Source organism: Tenrec ecaudatus, chromosome 13, assembly GCF_050624435.1.
Source record: "Tenrec ecaudatus isolate mTenEca1 chromosome 13, mTenEca1.hap1, whole genome shotgun sequence".
Classification (NCBI taxonomy): Eukaryota; Metazoa; Chordata; class Mammalia; order Afrosoricida; family Tenrecidae; genus Tenrec; species Tenrec ecaudatus.
The window spans coordinates 30736006-30749248 of NC_134542.1; the positions used below are offsets into that span (position 1 = coordinate 30736006).

General features: G+C 43.2%; 1 protein-coding gene across 1 annotated transcript in view; it reads left to right on the plus strand.

The window, feature by feature from the left end:
- The window catches only part of PLEKHM3 (pleckstrin homology domain containing M3), a 196805-nt gene that overhangs the window by 89535 nt on the left and 94027 nt on the right, over positions 1-13243 (plus strand). The window lies entirely within an intron of this gene.

Genomic DNA, 13243 nt, shown 5'->3' on the forward strand with positions numbered 1-13243 from the left:
ATAGATAACAGAGGAGGAAACCTTAATCAGCCCTGGCCCCCGGCTCCAGTTTGCTCCTCTGTCCTGCCCTGCAAGAGTGGTTAGATGGTTCCGAGAGCCTTTCCTGTGCCGCGCGGCTCTAACTGTCTCTCCGGCTGCCCACACTATCTGGGCGCCCTCTGCTTTAGCCCTCCGAGGTCCTCGATTGCGTTGGGTCAAGCAACATGAAAACAATGCGTCGGTGTGACTGAGGCTTTTGCTCACAGATAAGCTGCTCTGGGTGTCTGACCTTAGCTAATTTGAAGGGTTCCTCATGGTGCATCATCAGTTAGGTGTTTGTTCAGAAGATTGGCCCTTCCACCCCTCTTTTGACTGGCTCTTTTGACTATCTGCTTCCATAGTGATCACATCTGTGGAAACCCTGTAAAGCAGCTGGACTCTGGCCTACAGCTTCTCTGTAAGTCAGATTGACCTCATGGCACCTACTAACAACCCAGTGAGTCAGGATCGACTGTCTTGTCACTTGGGAGCACGCGGACAGTGGAGTGGACACCGAGCTCGTGATTCAACCCCATCGGCGGTTCAGTGGGAGAAAGAGTAGCAGTTTCGTTCCATCAGGAGTACAGCCTTGGAAACCCTCGGGGGCAGTTCTGTGCTGGCCTGAGCAGGTCACTCTGAGTCACAACCAAATGAGGGGACCGACTTTTCGGTTTATGTAAATGGGGTGGTTTTTTTTGTTTGGGTTCATGCAGTGCTTCATACTCTTCCCACCAGATTTCGTATCTCTCATTAGTAAAAACCAGCACATTTTCATGAGGAAAACCATCTTCCGTAGCCAATAAGTAGCTATGAAAATTATATTTTTCATGTAGGAACAAATCATCCAAACTTGGTGCACTCTACTTGGAACCAGGAGCTGGACTTGAAGCACTTAGCCAGGGACTCTGCCTCTCCTGTTACCATTGGCATAGGCTCCCTCTCCTTCACGAACTGGAGCTCATGAGCACACAAGTCCAAACCAGACTCCAGTCCGCCAGTGGAAATGGAAGTGAAAATGTGCCCGCTCTCATCAAATTCTTTCTTTTGCAGGAGATTTTATTGACATTTAAATTCACATCCATGGCATCTGAGAACTCCCATCTACTGGAAATAATCTGTTGGTGGTGTTTGTAAAATTCTTTAAAATATCGCTTAACTTTTGTTTTCATGGAAATGTGTCAGCAGCATGTGTTAGTCATGGTAAATGTTTTGGAGGTAAACCAAGGTACATAATCCTTTGGAAAGTAGTAAAGTGATGCCATTTGCAATTGCAGATCCAATTAGACCCAAAGAAACTGAAATAACCCCAGGCATCTGAAGACGTCGTTTTTCAAAAGAGCCCAATGTCGATAGTGAAGGATGTCTAATACATAGGTGAGCTCTCATAAAACCATAATGAGAGGGCAGCTGCCATAAAGCAAAATGCTTCTCCGTGGTCGTCATGCGGTTACCTAGTCGTTTGCCAGAAAGCTCCAGAAAAATGGACACGACTTTACTCTGAAAACTTATAGCTGTATCTTAATTTTTCAAAGATGAGGACTTGCCCTGGAAGGCAATAGAATTATAGCACCCCAACTAACTTGCCAACTATGCTAGGTTCAAGATTTCGGTTTCCCTTTTGTGTGATGACTTCCAGGGTCTTTTGGCTTTGCTCAGAACTTGTTTTACTTTGCCTACAGTTTTAGATAGTATTAAAATCAAACTTGGAGTCATATTAGATAGCTCTCTAGTGTAAGGTTTTGCTTTGGTTAAAATATGCCAAACCAGGGCACACATTTAGAAATTCAATAGGAAGGCCTCTCCTCAGCTGGATGACTAAGAATACCTATGCTGTTCCAGTAGTTTGGTGGTTTACCACCATGTACTGGGCCCTATGGTCAGACCACCAAGAAAGAAATGGAAGTTTAGAAAAAAGGCATTCCCAATAATGTAGGAATAAAGGCAGTAGTCACCCCCCCCTCTTAGTTATTTATTTCCTTACTTATTTACTTATTGATGGATTTGGGGATTTTCATGGCTATTATATAGCATAGTGTCTGCTACCTGTTAGGGGATAAGTAAGTATTGGTGGAGGAAGGGAGTTGTGATGAGATGGATGGATGTCAGCTGGACCACTGAGCAATGCTAGTAGCCCAGTTTGGGGAAAGGTGTCATCTTCAATTTTTTTCCCCTATTTTCCTTCTTGTTGCTGAATTTTGTTCTGCATTTCCTGCCATCCTATATGAGACATTCTGTTGTTTCTCTAGTCGGTCTTGGTAACCAGGCACCTTCCCATTCTTCCAGGTTAGAAGAGGCTGTAATTCTGGTGGGTTATTAGTCCCATGGACTAGTTTCTTCCTTGAGACTTTGATTTTCTTCCATCTCTTTTGGTCCATGAAATTAGAAGCCTCTTAAATGGTCACTCACATACTTTTTATTTTTTAGCACTTTATTGTGCTTTAAGTGAATGTCAACAAGTTTACATAGCAATTAATTTTACATTCACCACTTCAAACACAAATTGTTGTGTGACATTACTTGCAACCCCAACAAGGTGTCAGTACTTCCTCTGTTGCCACCCTGGGTTCCCCGTTTCCTTTCTTCTTGTCCCTTTGCTCTCTCCTCTACTAATCTGTGCTTTTGGGTAGAGAGTTGACTGCTCTAAGAAGCACATCTGTCTCTGTTATTCTTAGGTTAGTCTATTATTTGGATGGAAAGTGGTTTCTGGGAATTCTTCGTTCAAATTTCAAATGATCTAGGGCAATAGACTTGAGGGTTCCTCCAGTCCTCTGTCAAGTCTGCAAATCTGAGCTTTTTGAAAATTATTTTATTCTACTTTCTACCCCCCTTTCCCTCCCCTCTTCCCCCCCCCACCCTCCCTACACACATACACTCTAATCAGGGCTTTTAATTGTGTTCCTGGTCAAGAATGCTGATAGTGGGAGCTGGGCACCATCTACTTCTCTGTGGTTCCTGTGAACCATTAGTCCTTTGGCCTCCTTGCTTCCTTACGTCTTTGGTTTTCTTCATTCTCCTTTGCTGTTGGAGGAAACCACTAGTTGTGCCTTCTATGGCCACTCACAAACTATTCACCAAATAGGATGTAGAACATGATTTTTTTTTTCAAATTCTTAAACTCTTTTTATTCTTTATAGCTTCTTTTTTTTAAACGTTTTATTAGGGGCTCATACAACTCTTTTCACAATCCATACATATACATACATCAATTGTATAAAGCACATCTGTACATTCTTTGCTCTAATCATTTTCTTTTCTTTTTTTACATTTTATTAGGGACTCATACAACTCTTATCACAATCCATACATATACATACATCAATTGTGTAAAGCACATCCATACATTCCCTGCCCCAATCATTCTCAAAGCATTTGCTCTCCACTTAAGCCCTTTGCATCAGGTCCTCTCTTTTTTCCCCCTCCCTTCCCGCTCCCCCTCCCTCATGTGCCCTTGGTAATTTATACATCGTTATTTTGTCACATCTTGCCCTATCCAGAGTCTCCCTTCCCCCCCTTCTCTGCCGTTCCTCTCCCAGGGAGGAGGTCACATGTGGATCCTTGTAATCAGTTCCCCCTTTCCAACCCACTCACCCGCACTCTCCCAGCATCGCCCCTCACACCCTTGGTCCTGAAGGTATCATCCACCCTGTAAGAACATTTTTATGAACTGATTTTGTGCTAATTGATTTCTTTTTCTCCAAGACTATGGTCCCAAACCTCTTACCCCAGTCAACCAATCCTATGTAGTTTGGATATATCTAGGAAGCCTTTGTAATTCTATCCATATGTGGTTGTTATATATGTGAATATACATATAGCACACACTAACATGTATATAGTTGTGCTTATAGATGCACTTATGCATGCATGTGCATTTATACCCACACTCATATGCTTCTATACATATGCACATATATACATATATGTGCAACCACATGTACCTGTGAAATCACACATATTTTTTGGTTGTTGCTGTAAAATCATATATGTTACATTTCTTTGTTGTTAGCATTTTCCAAATTAGTCCTTTGTTTCATGTTCTTTGTTCTAGTTCCTTGTGTCTTTATTTATCTTGGTCCAATAATCCTGACTTCTCCCATATTTGGTCTTGTCTTTCTCCCCACCAAAAGCAACAAGCATGTATGTACTGTGTAGAAAATGACCACTCTTCTTTTTCCTTCCCGCTCCTGCTAGCTACCAAAGAGCATTGCTTTCTATGTGTATGTCTAGCCTTGACTGTTTATAATCGTAGTGCCATCTAAAATTAATCCGTGATTGACTTATTTCATTTAGCATAATGCCCCCATATTAATTCAAATTCTAAGATTCTTCACAGACTCGTGATTATCTATATTTGTGTGGTATTGCACTCTGTACCCGTATCACAGTTTGTTTATCCATTTATGAGTGCAGGTGTTTCCATCTTTATCCTGCAATGAGTACAGGCATGCAAATGTCTATTTGTGGCACTCTAGGATATGTACCTAGGAGTGGGGTGCCAGATCATATCGTTTTTCTATTGTTAGCTTTTTTTAGGATGAGCCATGCTGTTTTCCAAAGTGGTTGTATCATTTTACAGTCCCACCAGCAATGTATAAAAGTTCCCATACCCCTACATCCTCACCAACATGCGTTGTTTTCCATTTTGTTTTTTAAAATCATTTCCATGATTGCATGGGTGAGATGACATCTCACGGAGGCTTTGCTCCACATCTCCAGTGGGTGAAGCAGGAGCGAGCCCCAATGGCACTGTGGGCTCCGCATGGGGTTGCTAAGCACAGGGCCAGCAGTTTGAACCCAGCAGGCACTCCTTGTGAGAAAGATGCAGCTTTCTGCTCCTGTACAGATGTTAGCCTTGGAACCCAGGGACCATTCTACTAGAGCTAAGAGGATCACTCTGAGTTGGAATCAACTTGATGGCAGTGAGCTAGGGATGGCTCAGGAAGGAGCCCAGGTGGCATGGTGAGTTACTTGTTGGACTGCTACAGCCGTTCAAACTCACTCAGTGCTCCTCAGGAGAAAATTGAAGCTTCCTGCTCTCATAAAGCGTTAAAGAGTTGGAAACTCAAAGGGGCAGTTTTATGTCCAATAGGGTCACTAGGAGTCAGAATGGTCATGATGGCAGTGGTAGGTGTAATGGATAATGATCACAAACATCTTATCATGTGTTTGTTGGCCACCTCACCTGATTGTTCTTGTTGGTGCAAGTGTCTGTTCATGTCCTTTCCCCATTTTTGTTCAGTCGGATTATTTGTCTTGTTTGTTGTTGGTGAAGTTTTCTGTATCTTTTAGAGATTAGGTCCTCATCAGATATGTATTTGCCAAAGATTTTTCCATCCCCCACCCCAAGTCTGTAATTCTCTTTTTACTCTCTTTGTAAAGTCTTGATGAATGTAAGTAATTGATTTTTAGGAGGAATCATGAAATTCTTGATAGAAATTAAAAGAAGGAGGTGTTGATAGGCAATCAGGAACAGAAAAAGTAAGACAATCCAGTTCTGATCTCATCATAAAAGGCACTCTCTCCTTGCCTGGTTTTTACCTCAGTATAAAAATGGCCATTAATCACCAGCAAGTAGGCCCAAAATGCTGAAGACCTGTCAGCGCCATATAAACAGAATAAAACAAACTGTTAATATTGCTGTCCTGAGAAAACTGAAAACAGACTGATTAATTGTATTGGCGCTTGACCACCAGGGAGCCAGCGTTGGTCTTCGCCTTATTAGGGCAGTCACAGTTTGCTTGTCAGACCTTTCATTATGAGGACTATCCGGTTTTCACCCTCACTGTTTTTGTTATTGTTGTTAAATGGACGCCTGGTTCTTGAACCCGTACCGCAAATCTTGACTGGCAGGGGCGATTAGCTTAGAAAAAGTCAGTGTCCTCCACGAAGCCTCAAATGTTTACAGTGCTGACAAGTCATGGTTTCTGAGCGATGCCAGATGGCTACCCAGCTGAATCGGTTCAGGATCTAGTTAACTTTTTCCAAGGAGACTTATTTGCAATGTCCACACTTGAAGGTGCGTGCAGAACTCTGGGAAATATTCGACCATGGCAGTGCCCGGGCACATCTGGGTCCGCACCTATTAGGAAAACGGGCAGAAACTCAAGAGTTGGTAGAAACCTCAGCCCTCCACCTCCCGCTAAACACAGGAGTAGGAGGGTTTGGATAAATAAGAGGTCACAAACGCTTCGGACAAAGACCGTCTGAGGAGAAAGGCTTGGCAGCCTACCGCAGGAAGTCAGCCAGGAAAAGCCGCTAGGGTCGCGGTGGCCGTAGCTGCAGCTTCTTGTGGGGATGGTGTATGACTGGCAGCATTTGTTGTGTTGTGCATGTCACCATGCGCTGGGGGCCAACTCAAGGCCAGATGGCAACAACCCAGGAACACGCGGACCGGCTTTGTCCTCACAGACACATTACGTTAGTCTATGCAGAGATGGCCCCACCGCTCCCCCCACCCCCGTCCTCAGGGTTCAGTCTTTTCCCGCCTCTCTTCTACAGGGATCATGTGGACCACTCATTTGGCCCCTGAGTGTTTGAATTGGCTTTAATCATCTTCATGCACGTCTTCCATAACCCCTGGATTGGACGTCTCTTAAGGCTCACATATTCCTATTCTTTGTATCTACAATAAAAGACGCCCCATGCTAGCCACGCAATAAAAGTTTGTTAATAATTCTAATGCTATCATCTCACATTTGCATAATAGCTATTTGTAAGATAATTATGATTTTTTTCAATAAACCATAATGGAAATGCCCTTTGAGGGTCTAATAGCATCTCAATGGAATGTATGCCTCGCCTGAGTTCCCAGTACCCCTTCCTTCTCCCACTGCAAACTGCTTCTCCAACACTGGTCCCCAGCTTACTTAATAGCACCTTCATCCATCCAGTTACTGAGGATAAGTACCTTCCTCTCACACTCGAAACCAACCCCTCAGCCAATCCTGTCAGCTCTCAAATAGCCCCACTGTCCCCTACTTCCACTGTTCCTGCTCTGACCCACGTCACCATCATTTGTCCCCTGGATTGTGACAACAGCATTCTGTCTGGTCTTCCTACTTTGTCCTTGCCCTTCAGTTATCCTGAAGGCCATGGCGAGAGTTCATGACAAAATTAAATGATGTCACTCTTAGCCCAGAGACTCCAACAATTTCACATATTACTCCAAGACTATACATGTTCTCTTCTCCAGTTACCTCTCAGTCTTCAGCACTCACTACTCCGCCACCTCCCACCCCCCTGCTTACCCTCTTCTGGTGCCAGTGGCTTCTTTGCTGGTCCTTTTGCTCACCAGTAGGGTCTTTCTTACCTGGGGTTCCTGTATATTTGGTGTTGCTCTCCCCAGATTACTGTGTCCATTGCCTCCTCACTTCCTTTAGGTCCTTGTAACTATCGTCCCAATGACGCCTTCCTATTTAAAATTGCAACCACTGTCTAGCCACCACTCTCTGCCTCTTTCCCTTCTCATCACCATAACATGCGGCACTTGTGAATCTGTGTATCTATGGAGATGGAGACTGCTCTGCTCAGCCTGTGCCACCATATGCAGTGACCCCGCCCTCCCACTAGATAGAAGCCGCAACGGCTCAGGGATTCTAACTCTGTTTGCTCACTGATGCGTCCCTAAAGTCCAGACTGTGCCCGACATGCAGCAGAGGCTTAGCAAACATTTGTTGCCTATGGTAATAAAGTGATTCTACCCATCCAACTTATTGATCAAACTTATTTTGATACTGTTCAACCTAGGGGGGAAACATCAGAAGATAAAGTCAGTATTCGCCCCTTGATGTCCATTTGTCCTCCTGACCTTTTCCCACAAAAATTATTTCATACTGGACAGACCATTGTATTTTCTTTTTTTTGTTTCTTGTTTTGTTTTTGTGGTGAGGGTATACACAGCAAAACACACCAATTCAACAATATCTCATCTTTAATTCAGTAGCATTGATCACATTCTCCAAGTTGTACACCCATCCTCCCTCTCTTTTTCCAAATTATTCCTCTCTGAGTTTTCTTGTAGCCTGTCTTCTCAGTTAAGTAGAACGGAAACACACACACACACGAATAATGCATGTATTATTTCTAATGCTCTATTTTTTAGAACAGTTTTTGATTTAAAAGAAAGTTGTGCAGAAAGTGCAGAGTTTCCATAGACCTCTCTCCCTTCTGCACACAGCTTCTCCTGTTACTAATATCCTACCTCTTATGACACACTGGTGGTTATTAATGAAACAATATTGACGCATAATTATTAACTGAAGTCTGTAGTTTACATTAGGATTCACTCTTGTTGTCCTCTGCGTATTATTTGTGGCCCAGTTGTTTCACTTAGTATGTTGTAAATATCTTTTTAGGCCAGTCAGTGTTTGTCTACTGCAGCGTGAATTAGTGAAAATGGTGTTTTCATGTGTGAGATTACCTGCATCTGATTGAGCTTATACTATGGGCTCAATAAAAGGTTGCAGGAGCCAATAACCAATGTGCTGATAGAGATCATGTCGTAGCAGACCTCCCCCTAAATCTGTCAAATGGAAGGACGACTTGTTATGTCAAGCAAAGATTGCATGCTGTTCTGAATCAAATAAGCTTAATTTAGGGGGCTAGCTTTTTAAAAATCATTTTATTGGGGGCTTGTACAGCTCTTATCAGAGTCCATACATACATCCTTTATGTCAAGCACATTTGTACATTTGTTGCCATCATCATTCTTAAAACATTTTCTTTCTGCTTGAGCCCTTGGTATCAGCTCATTTTTCCCCTTCTCTCCCCCACCATCCCTCCATCACGAACTCTTGATAATTTTTTTTCATGTGTTACACTATCAGATGTCTCCCTTCACCAATTTTTTTGTTGTCAGTGTCCTAGGGAGGGGGTTACATATAGATCATTGTGATCAGTTCCCCCTTTCTACCCCCCACCTTTCCCTTGCCTTCCTGGTATGGCTACTCTCTGTCCTGGATTCCCTGTTTCCAGCTCTTATCTGTACCCGTGTACATCCTCTGGCCTAACCGGATTTGTATGGTAGAATTTGGATCATAATAGTGGCAGGGAGGAAGCATTACATAACTAGAGGAAATTTGTATGTTTCATCGTTGCTAAAGTGCACCCTGACTGGCTCATTTCCTCCCCGAAACCCTTCTTTAAAGGGGTGTCCAGTTGCTTACAGATGGGTTTTGGGTCTCCACTCCATACTCCCCCTCATTCACAATGATATGATTTTTTGTTCTTCGATGCCTGATACCTGATATCCTATTGACAGCTCGTGATCACAGAGGCTGGTAAGCTTCTTCCATGTAGGCTTTGTTGCTTCTCAACTAGATGGCCACTTGTTTATCTTCAAGCCTTTTAGAACCCAGATGCTATATCTTTTGATAGTTGGGCACCATCAGCTTTCTTCACCACATTTGCTTATACACCCACTTTGTCTTCAGCGATTTTGTTGGGAAGGTAAGCATCATGGAATGCAGTTTAATAGAACAAAGTGTTCTTGCATTGAGGGAGTACTTGAGTAGAGGCCCAATGTCCATCTGCTACCTTAATACTACACCTATAGATATATGCACATAGATCTATTTCCCCATCTTCATATATAAATATATTTACATGTGTACATGCCTGTATTTAGACCTCTATAAATGGATGCCCTTTGAGTAGGGTAGCTTTTTAAGATCCTATTTCTGTGGGCAATCTACTTCTTAAAACAATCTACAGAGACTGGACTTTGCTATACATCCGGAATACATACAAGGCGACCCTTTAACTAAAATCTGCCACCTTAATGACAGCTAATTATTAGCCAACCAAGTCCGGCTAGTATTGAATTTTGGAAGAATAAGCCTATTTGGGCTACAATATTATCACTAAATTAGTCTCATTAAAGATCTGTAATTATTGGCACTTCAAGTATGTAGATAGCACTTCTTTAAACTTAGTGAATGAGTACAACGCTTTGTTTCTTTTAACGATTTAACATTAGCCAGACCTTCGTGGCTCCTTTTCAGGTTAGCAATTCAAAGTGTCATTAGCTGCAGTTGAGCCTTTTGCTGTAACTGATCTTTCAGGACCCAATCTCTGCCATCAAGTCAATGCGACTCACAGTGACCCTGTGGGACAGATTAGAACTGCCCTGTGGGTTTCTAAGGCTCAGAAACTACTCAAATAGATGGTCATTTGGGGAGTCTAGTCATTCTACTCCAAGAATGCCCCTTCCTTAAATGACTTCTAGAGGGTCTATTTAAAGCCATTTAGCATCCTGGTCACCCAATCTTCCTCTCCCTTTCTTTATTTACTTTGGAAATCACAGCAGATTTTACATGCACGCCTTCAGCAGTGTATGGCAAGATGGAATAAAAATGTGATGGAAACTTTTCGAAGCCCCTTGTATATGAGGGAGGTCCCTAAAAAACCTGGAATTGTGCTGGGCTGAGCAGAGCTTTGAAAGTATGCACCACCACCCACCCCCCCCACACACACACGGTCCGCATCAAGCAGCCCACTCTGAATTAATGCACACAGTGGCATCTCCTGAGAAGGTTCTTTCTGGTCACACTTAATTTTTTCATAAAAGCTGTTTTGTTCAAACCTCGTTTTTTGTGATGGCCGATTTAAGAGAACAGCATGCGGTTATGAAATTTTGTTTCCTGTTCGGGAAAAATGCCACAAAAACTCTTGTGATGTTGAACACCGTTTATAAGGACAGCACTATGGGGAAACTCAAATGTACAAGTGGTTGCTTTTCTTGTTTCAAGAAAGGTGAAATGTCCATTGATGACAAACCTCATCCTGGACATCTGTCAACTTCCCAAACGGACGAAGCTGTCGACTCATAGTGCATCAGGAGTTTGTTCACCAGTTCAGACTGTTAACCAAATTTTCTATTTAGAGGTTCTGAAAAGATTGTGTAACAGTGTGAGACAAAAAAGGCCTGATTTGTGGCAGACGGGGGACTAGTTTTGCCACCACAAGAATGCACCTGCTTATCCAGCTATCTCAGTACACCAGTTTTCAGCCAAAAACAGCATGCCCCTCTTGCCCCACACCACCTTACTCACCTGACTTCCCTCCTTGCTACTTCTTTTTGTTTCCGTGAATGAAGAGGGACATGAAAGGACAGCGATTTGATGACATAGAAGAGGTGAAGAAAAAACACAGGAGGTGCTGTCAGCCATCCACACAGATGAGTTTGAAAAAGGTCTCCAAGAATGGAATCTCAGCTTTGGCCAATGGATTAAGTGTAATGGAGAGTACTTTGAAGGTGATAAAGTTGTTTTGTAAATGAAAATTGAAATGCATAGCTTTGAAAGGAATTTGGTTTTGGGGGTGTACTCCCTCATATATGTAACATTACCAGTACCAACACCCTACAAGGTGACTACAGACTGTCTTCAAAAAACAGTGCTATTCAAAACTAAACAGATTAATAAACTTAGGAGTAACTGCAGAAATCTAACACAGTAACTTTACTATAATGTTACATAACTCTTTAGTTATTGAAAATTCTTCAGAAAGTAAGCAGTGCTTTTATTTAATTTCAAGATTAAATGAAAGATACATATATGTCAAAATAATTTTCCAAAAGACAGAAAAGCAAAGCAATCATTATAGGAAGATTGGAGAAGAGTTGATGCATTTGTATTGTGATATTGGCAACAAATATTGAATATACCATGGACTGCCAGAAAAACAAACAAATCTCTTCTTGGAAGCAGTACAGCCAGAATGCTCCTTATGAGCGAAGGTGGTGAGCCTTCATCTCAGACATTTTGGACATGTTATCAGAAGGGACCAAGGCCTAGAAAAGAACAGTGTGCTGGTACAGCAAGAGATCCGTGAGAATGAGGAAGCTTCTCCACAGGACGGACTGACACAATGGGTAGCACCTTGGGCTCAAACATCGGAGCCATTGTGCTGATGGCCGGAACAAAGGAGTGCTTCCTGCTGTCGCAGGCAGCTCACCATGCTTAAGAACAGACTCAACAGTACCAACAACACCTCAACTCCAAGCTTTAAATTGTTGCTAAGAAACTTCAACACAGTATCTGAATGAGTGGGTAAGAGCAGTTCTTCTTTCCCCTAGCTATCTGCCAAGATGGTAGTATCCGCCACACTCTTGCTACATTTCAGCCAGTGAGAGTAGCAAAATGAGGTCCCCAGAGAAAATGAGGCCCCCATGAGTTACTATCAAAATATCTGCCTTTGATTTGATACTAATTTTCCATTAGCTGGGAGCACGGCTTGACATATGAGTTCTACTCAAATCTAGCCGAATGCAACTATTTGAAGAAAAGCGTGCAGCTCATTTCAAGAGCCCTTCGTGCATCTGCTGAAGGATGGACGGCCAGAGTGCGCCTAGAGCAAGGATGGCGACGTTTGGTCTCACTTACTGTGGACATGTTGTCAGGAGAGACTAGTCCGTGGAGAAGAGCATCATGCTTGGTCAAGTGGAGGGGCAGCGAAAAAGGGCGGCCCTGGACAAGATGGATGAACACTGGCTATGACAGCGAGGCCGAGCGCAGGAGCAATTGTGAGGCTGGCACAGGACAGAGCAATGTTTCCTTCTGCTGTGCACAGGGTTGACCCAATGGCACCTAACAACAAGAGGGATGCTCTAGGACCCCTGGTGATGCCATGGGCTAAGGGTCAAGCTGCAAACCCAAAGTGGAGAAAGATGAGACAGTCTGTTCCCATGCTTTTGTAGAGATTTCTAGCTTCAGAAACCCCTGGGAGCCATTCTCCTCTGCTCTCCCAGTATGCTTCACTCTGCGCATGAATCAACAACATGGCAACAGCATGGCTGGGATGGGGGATTCTTCTAGGGGCTCTGGTGACAAAGTGGTTACGTGCTCGAAATGCTAACTCCAAGCCCCCCAAATACTCTGAGAGAGAGAGAGATGCGGCAGTCTGCTTGTGTAAAGATTTAACAGACTTGGAAACCTCCTGGGCAGCGGGTTAGGCCTGGTTCGAAAGTATACTGGACGGGATGGATGTACTTACCTCCAAAAAAATCACACGACGGCTCTCTTAACTCAATAAAAATGGCCTATCCCAGAGCAGCACGGTTTGGGAACACACAGGAGGACCTGAGGAATAAAGGCTTTCCCTTCTAAATCATTGCTTATGTGCCTCTCGCTACCCATCCTCGTCCTGTAAATACTTTCCAGAGAATCAAACTCAGAAGGTGTGTCTTTGATGCTGGGTTCTCTTTCTCTCTCTCTCTGTGTGTGTG